Here is an 8967-nt window from a genome sequence, read left to right on the forward strand (position 1 = left end):
ACATATATATATATATATATATATATATATATATATATATATCATTTACAAAAAATTAGTTAAATTGGAGAAGGGCTATGCAAAAATTCTCTTCCAAAGTTCTTTTTAGTTGCAACAACTCTAACAACGATATTTCTTTTACAATGACATTTGAGAATCATCGGATTCAAACTTTTACCCATTGAGGAAGAAGAATAAGTGATTTTTAATTGTTTCATTTTCTACGATTTGAACACTATCAAAGAGGAAGAAGAATGAATTAAATAAATTAAAGTTCTTGGAAGAAAAATATATGAAATCAAGGAAGAATAACAAGAATGAATTATATAGATGGACATTTTACAATTGCAATGATGATGGGGTTTCAATTTTTTTTTTTAAATGAGTTTCATTTTTATTTTCAAAATCAGACAAATTAACGCTCGTATTTTAAAATCAGACAATTAGCATCTCTCTTACGTGGTAACGAGTTGACTAACAACTGGACTCACTACCTAAGCCATTAACATCAAGATCAAATTCATTAACAAAACAAACTAACAGATGGACAATATTGTTGGTCACCCTTCAATTTTAGGGTGTTATTTGCCTATTTTAAAATTTCTGGTGAATAATGGTCCGATCTCTACAATGTTAGGGGGCAACTTGGTAAGTTATTCAATTAGTTGAACTTGATATTTTTTATGTCTTCTAAAGAAAATAAGAATAATTATAATATACTAATTGTAATTTATCTAAAAAATTATACATGAGACAAATGTTTTTAGTCACTAAAGAATTAGTTAAAATTACTGTTTTTAAATATCGTTGATATAAACATGAAAATAATTATTATACATTAACTATAATTTTTTTACGCTATGTTTTATTTATAGAAATGAGTCATTAAGGAAGTTTGAATTTTTTGATTTAAATATGCAAAAGATAATATCTGATTTAAATTTGTTCAAGAAATCCCTCGCAATTTGTGCTGTGTCTTTAAAATTTATTCTTTATCATCTAATTCAACATCATGGGTTTGAATTGTTTTTACTCTTAACTTTTTGTGATGTAAATTAAAAAAATGACATTCATTCATTTAAATTGATAAAAATATATCATTTGAGAATAAAATAAATTAAAAGTTGTTAAAACTGAAAATAATAAATTTATAAACAAATTTACAACATTCAAATTAATCGCATAAAATGAAAAATATCTACAAATATAATACATCTAAACTGATCAAAATATCAATGTCTATGGACAACGCGAACAAATCACATAAAAACAAAAAGATTAACTGTTTAGTTATATGAGAGTAACATATTTAGCTTAAATTGAAGACTTCAAAAGGAAAACTTGAAAGAAGTATATCAAAAAAACCTAAGATTTGAGAAGAAGAAAGAAAAAAAAACTGTGACTATGAATTATAAAAGAAAGGAGGAAATGACTATTGTTGCACCCCCAATTTTGACCGTCCACTTTTAATTTATTTTGTTTCATTCATTTTAAAAAACGGTTTAGACTCAATTCTAATGTTATTATTTACCAAGATCTCCATCCCTTTTGGCCCAACTCAAACCTAAATTATAAATTAAAATGATTTGCAAATAATAAAAGTACAAAATATAGAATAAAAAATAAAACACAAACAGAAAGGCAAGAAAATGGGGCAGACATCTGTGTCCATAAATTGCAAATATTTTTAAAAACCTAAACCTAATTGTTGCTAAACTACGAAATAATGACAATTAATTAAAATTTAGTTTGATATGATTTATTTCACAATTAATATTTTTAATTTCTTGTCTTTTATTTCTTTTTCCATTTTGAAATTTTTACAAATAATATTCTTTAACACACAAAAAAGGAGGAGAAAATGTGCTAATTGAATAATTTTTTTAGAAAAATAATTGTGCTCTATGCTGGAGCCTTAATTCACATAAGAGTTCCACTGTAAGAGAAAAACAATAAAAAGACCTCAAGTGGAGCAACAACTACAGTTCAATTTACTATGTTGAGGTAAATTTTCTAAATTTTTCTTTATGTACGTTATTGTATATATCATGAATCCCTTTATGGTCTTTTCACTTTCTCTAGATAGAGGCATGTTAGCATATGTATACAACACTTTTCTTTCGATTTTCATTTTCTTATATCGAGCATTATACGTTTGTTAACCTAGATTTATGTGTATGTGCTAAGTAAGACGGCTTCCTCTCCTGTAAGTCACTGAAACCTCTTTCATGTTATTTATTTATTTATCTTTAACAAACTATTTCTTAGTCAAAAACAAAATCGGTCCTTTTTTCGAAATAATGTTGTTACAACTATTTGTCAAAACAGTTATATAATTTATATCAATTTCAGTTCTTTTGTTCTGTTCGTTAGTTATTTGTACCATGGGTTCAATCCACTTATGTCATTCTTTTATTTTATCAATGATTAATTATACAATTTTGATTAAAAAAAATTTAAATTCTTCTAAATTTATTTTAAAATTAATAGCTATGCCAACTTCTCTTTTGGTTTAGTCGTCACAAAAATTATAATATATAAATTATGAGTCGTAATTACCAGAGGCGGAGCTTCATAGGGACAGGGGGGGGGGGCCACGGCCACCCCAAAAAAAAAAAAAAAATTTATAGGAAAAAAGACAAAACACCCCTACTTAATATTGCTGATTTTTGTTAGGTAGTGCTGATTTTTGTTAGATTTGATTAATGTATGCATGAAATTTAAAGCTTGTATTGTTAGTGTTGAGTTTGAAGCTTTGATTTGGAGTTTGCAATTTTAATTTGAAGTTTCAATTAGACGTTAGTGCTGATTTTTCATTAGAGTTTTTGTGTTGCACGTAAGGTGTTTGATTTTATATCAATATAAAGTGTTTGAGTTTTTTGTCGCACATAAGGTGTTTGATTTTATGTCTATATAAAGTGTTTGAGTTTTTTTGTTGCATATAAGATGTTTGAGTTTTGTTGTATTTTTGTTTGAGTTTTTGTGTTGCAGATAAGGTGTTTGATTTTATATCAATATAAAGTGTTTGAGTTTTTTGTCGCACATAAGGTGTTTGATTTTATGTCTATATAAAGTGTTTGAGTTTTTTTGTTGCATATAAGATGTTTGAGTTTTGTTGTATTTTTGTTTGAGTTTTTGTGTTGCAGATAAGGTGTTTGATTTTATATCAATATAAAGTGTTTGAGTTTTTTGTCGCACATAAGGTGTTTGATTTTATGTCTATATAAAGTGTTTGAGTTTTTTTGTTGCATATAAGATGTTTGAGTTTTGTTGCATTTTTGTTTGAGTTTTTGTGTTGCAGATAAGGTGTTTGATTTTATATCAATATAAAGTGTTTGAGTTTTTTGTCGCACATAAGGTGTTTGATTTTATGTCTATATAAAGTGTTTGAGTTTTTTTGTTGCATATAAAATGTTTGAGTTTTGTTTTATTTTTGTTTGAGTTTTTTTGTCCATATAAAGTGTTTTAGTTTTTTTGTTGCATATAATTGATTGATTTAGATAAGTTTGTGAGAATGAAGAAGAGTAAAAGAATTGATTCTTTTTTCAAGAGGAAATTTTGTGACGGTGAAAGAGATGAAGAAATTATAACTTCTACATCTGAAACTATCTCTGAGAATCCAAGAATTGAAGAAAATAATATTCGTCTTTCCAAGGTTCCTAGAGTTTTCGAAGATGACTTTGAGAAATGTTTAGAACGTGATCCCGGAAAGCGCCCTCAAATTTGGCAATATCCACCAAATAAATTGGATGCAATACGAAAAGCGTATCTAAAATTTGGTCCTTATCAAATAAATTTAAAAGAATATCCTTTATCTGGCAACGAGGTTCATCCAAGACGGTTTCAATATGCTTGGTTTAACATATTTTCTTCATGGCTAGAATATTCACCTTCTAAAGATGCTGCATATTGTTTACCATGCTATCTATTTAGCAAAAGACCAACTGGACGTCCTGGATCAGATGTCTTCATTGGTACAGGTTTTAGAAATTGGAAGAAAGTTAAAAATGGAAAATTTTGCGCTTTTCTCAAACACATAGGGATGGATCCTTGCTCACCACACAACAATGCAATGAAAGCTTGTCTAGACTTGTTGAATCAAGATGGACATATTAGGAATACTTTTCAAGTGCAAAGCTCAGAACAAATTTTGAAGAATCGAATACGTCTCAAGACATCAATTGACACTGTTCGTTGGTTAACACTTCAAGCTTGTGCTTTTAGGGGACATGATGAAACTAGCGGGTCAAGAAATCAAGGCAATTTTCTTCAATTGATAAAACTCTTGGCAACTTACAATGATGAAGTTGCGAAAGTTGTGTTGGAAAATGCTCCATATAATTCTAAATATACTTCACATCAAATTCAAAAAGAGATTTTGCATATTCTTTCTAGTAGGGTGAGAAAACATATATGTGAAGAAATTGGTGATTCCAAATTTTGCATCGTTGTAGATGAAGCTCGTGATGAATCAAAAAGGGAACAAATGTCTCTTGTGTTAAGATTTGTTGACAAAGTTGGTTTAATACAAGAGCGATTTTTTTTTGTGGCACATGTTAAAGACACTACAACTTTAACTCTGAAAGAAAAAGTATGTGATATACTTTCTCGACATAATCTTGATGTTTCTAACATGCGTGGTCAAGGGTATGATGGTGCTAGTAATATGAGAGGAGAATGGAACGGTTTACAAGCACTGTTTATGAAAGATTGTCCTTACGCATACTATGTCCATTGTTTTGCTCATCGATTGCAACTTGCTTTGGTTAGTGCATCAAGAGAAATTGTTCCAATTCATAAATTTTTTGAGAAGCTCACTTTTGTTGTTAATGTTGTTTGTTCTTCTACTAAGCGTCATGATGAGTTACAAGCTGCTCAATTAGAGGAAATTGCACATTTGCTAGAAATTGATGAGATTGTAACTGGTAAAGGTATAAATCAAATTGGTACTTTGAAACGAGCTGGGGATACTCGTTGGGGATCACATTTCTCTTCTATTTGTAGCTTGATAAATATGTATGAGGCAACTTGTATTGTTTTAAAAAAAATTACAAATGAAAGAGCAAGTTATTCTACACGTGGGGATGCTGATAGTGCTTATAATTATTTGAAGGCGTTTGATTTTATATTTATCTTGCATTTGATGAAAAAAATTATGGGGATAACTGATATACTTTGTCAAGCCTTACAACAACAATCTCAGGATATAGTTAATGCCATGTGTTTGGTTGGAACAACAAAGTATCTTATTCAAGTATTGAGAGAAGATGGTTGGGATGCATTATTTACTGAAGTGAAGAACTTTTGTGAAAAACATGATATTGAAATTCCTGATCTCAACGATGTTCATTCAACAACAAAATTTGGACGATCTCGTCTTCAACAAGGTCAGGTTACAATAGAGCATTATTTTAGAGTTGAAATATTTTTTACTGCCATTGATCAACAATTACAAGAGTTGAATAACAGATTTAGTGAGTAAGCAACAGATTTGTTAACTCTAAGTTGTGTTTTGACTCCTAAGGATAATTATAAATCTTTTAACATTGAAAAAATTTGCACTCTAGTTGAAAAATATTATCCTGTGGATTTCAACATGCAAGAGAAGATTAATTTGAAATTTCAACTCCAACATTTCTTAATTGATGCTCGTCAAGATTTAAATTTGAAGAATTTATCAACTATCCTAGAATTGTGCTCATGTTTGATTGCAACTGAAAAGACGCAAAATTTCTACTTGATTGATAGACTACTTCGTCTTATCATGACTCTTCCGGTTTCTACTGCCACAACTGAAAGATCTTTTTCAGCAATGAAAATTATTAAATCAAGGTTAAGAAACAAGATGGAAGATGACTTTTTGGCAGATACCATGACGATTTATATTGAAAGGGAAATTGCTGCAAGTATCACTTCTGAGTCTATTATTGATGATTTCAAGTTAATTAAAGAGCGTAGAGCATTACTTTAAAGTATTCTTAAATCATATAGTTAAATTATTTGATATTTCACTTTGTGTTTATTACAACTTAATTTTTTGCTATATAATATTATTTATATATTTAATTTTTATGTCGGCCACCCCAACCTTTTCGGTCAAGATCCGCCACTGGTAATTACGCCAAATTAATAAAAAATAAGTCGTAATTATGCCAAATTTATGTGCAGTCACTACGTAGAAATTAAGCTCGACGACTACACTAAATTTGTTTTTGGTTTAATTACTATGCAAATCATTTTAAGTCTTAAAATTTAAAATGGATGGCTACACTAATCTTTTTTTTTGGTTTGGCCGTAATAAATTTAATAACTACAAGTAGAGGTGGGAATAAGTCAGGTCAAGTTAGACTTTGAAATGCATGAGTTTCGTAACAATTAATTTTTTAGGTCTAAGTCTGACATACGGCCTATCATATAGTTTTTTTTTTTTTTTTTTTTTCCGGTCTGACCGACCTGAACTTTTTAAAAGTTTGGTCTGGTCTGAAAGCCTATTTAAAAACCTTACTTATATTAAGGGTTCATGATTTTAGGGTTCATGAGTGAATCCTTTTGATTTTGATTTGTTTAGGATTTTTGATTTTAGGTGTTTTTTCTTTTAATTTAATTTTAACAAATAAATTTTATTTGTAATAATGATTTTTAACAATTATAATAATGATTTTTAAAAATATAAATTATATTTTTTAATCAGAAATAATATAATAATAAGTTTATTCCACGTATGCGTCTGCCACGTCAGCTTTTTATTGACACGTCATTAAAAAAATGACAACTCATCATGATTTGGACTCAAATTCTGTTTGGGGGACTAAAACTGGGGAGAAACAAAATGGGGGGACTACTTTCGATTTTCACCTATAATAGAGGGACCAAAAGTGCAATTAAGCCTATGTTTTTCATTTTTGTCTATTTCATTTATAAATATAATTGTTATTATTGTGAGCAACCATGCCTTCTATATATATTTCTTTTATTACAGTATTAATGATTTTAAAATTATTTATATTTTATTACTTCCATCACACACATTGTATACACTTTTACACACTTATACTTATACCCGACCTGAATGCAGCTTAGGGAGTGGGAGGTTGCTAGTAATATTCCCGTCGAATGTGCTTTTGATTTTGGTATCGTGACAATTTCATCTAGAGTGAGATTGTTTTATGAATACCATTATGTAGGATCCTCTTCCTATGTATGGTTGTATTACACTACTTGACTCTAGAGACCTTTGATGAGAAAGTCATTAGTACCACTCTAGAAATAGAAACCCTTATATTTAGGGTGATCTATTTAGGACACAAGGATCATTTTTTTATAAGTTCTTATGTACAATAAAAAGTCATGTAGTCTCGTAGCAAGATCTATGAGTCATTTGCATAAGTTCATAATGAATATGTCATTACATCATCACTCCCATATTCCTAGGCTACACGAAAAGCTCATTGCAAACAATAACAACACTGTCCTTTTTCAATTTGTGTCACCCATATAATTTTTTTTATATTTAATGGTTGATATATTGGCATGTGATCAACAAGTATGCATTTCATATTGCATCCACATTAGTCTGAATCATTGGTATTACACATTGCGTGAAAAGAAAAACAAAGTAGACATTCAAATAATTTAGTTTCTTACTCATTTAGCACACTATATCATTCTTTTTTAGTAGACATTCATTTATCATGCATGTTCATCGTTTTTTAGTGGATTTTTTTTTGTTAAAAAAACAAAAAAAGGCGATGTTGCAATAAATTATTGTTCAAATTTTGGAAGACTTATCCGTCTAAAACCTTTTGAATTGATAAAATTTTTTTTGGAAAACTTGAGTCTATTTAGTCAGCTACATGTTAAAAGATAATTCCAAACTCGGAATATGGAATCTACAATAAATTCAAACACTTCAATCATAAGATGGACGATTATCCATTGGTAAAATTTGTTAATTTGTGTAATTGATATAATAGAATTGTTCTGATATAATAAAAAAAATAAATATTAACTTTATTTGAAGCATTTATTCATTTTCTTATGTGTGCATCTTTTTTCATTCTTTCTCTATTATTAACCTTTCCTCAACCACTAGAAAAAATTTGGTCTCAAAATAACACTTGAAAGATCAATTTTTATGATTCTCAATCATAAAATTCCCAAAAAATAATCTATTTCATCGAAAGTCTCAAATTAGGACAAATTGTCGTTCTAGGTAGATCATCAAGTTATTTGAACATTCACTTTGAATTATTTGGAAGAAAAGAAAAAAAATATTAAAAGAAAAAAAATAGAAAAAAAATTAGATCGAAAATTCGAATGGGTAGCCTAATAAAAAATTGAAGCACAAAGCAAAAGATAAAAAATAAAAAGCAAACAAATATATATTTGTTGAGTTTTGTACTCAAATTAAAATCTAAAAAAAAAATGAGCAATCATGATTTGAAATTAAGTTTGGTCATCTTTCTCTATCCAAGAAGAAAAAAGGAAAAGCTCCATTCTAATCACATTACAAACCATGATTGATTGGTCTCCTTTAGCCATTCATCACATTACAAACCTAAAAACTCCATTCTGATCAATTGATTGATTGCTCATTTTCTTAAAATTTCGATCTTGGGACAAGATATACGAATACTCATTTGTAATTTGCTTGCTTAAAGAAAAAAAATAATCATCCTAGGACTTGTGTTATTGAACCTTTTTCAAATGGTGAAAACCTTGGGATAAAAAATGACGACCTTGAATATGTTGAGACTTTTAGTTTGTCATAGCTTTTAAAAGTCATTTAATGTTTGATCAATATTTCGGCAAACACTTGACCTCCATTCTAAATCCAAGACATTCAATTAAATCGATTCACACATTCTACATTTCTTCAAAATTTAGATTATACAATTCTCATTTTCTTCGGTCTATTCCCATGACCCCATCATACTTCATACACATGAAAAATTTAATGAGCCTTGA

At 28.8% G+C, this 8967-nt stretch overlaps 1 pseudogene; it reads left to right on the forward strand.

Moving 5' to 3' along the window:
- Positions 1-3419: 3419 nt before the first annotated feature.
- On the forward strand, positions 3420-5971 carry LOC101498405 (uncharacterized; annotated as a pseudogene).
- Positions 5972-8967: the final 2996 nt, after the last annotated feature.

Source organism: Cicer arietinum, chromosome 4 (genome assembly GCF_000331145.2).
Source record: "Cicer arietinum cultivar CDC Frontier isolate Library 1 chromosome 4, Cicar.CDCFrontier_v2.0, whole genome shotgun sequence".
Lineage (NCBI taxonomy): Eukaryota > Viridiplantae > Streptophyta > Magnoliopsida > Fabales > Fabaceae > Cicer > Cicer arietinum.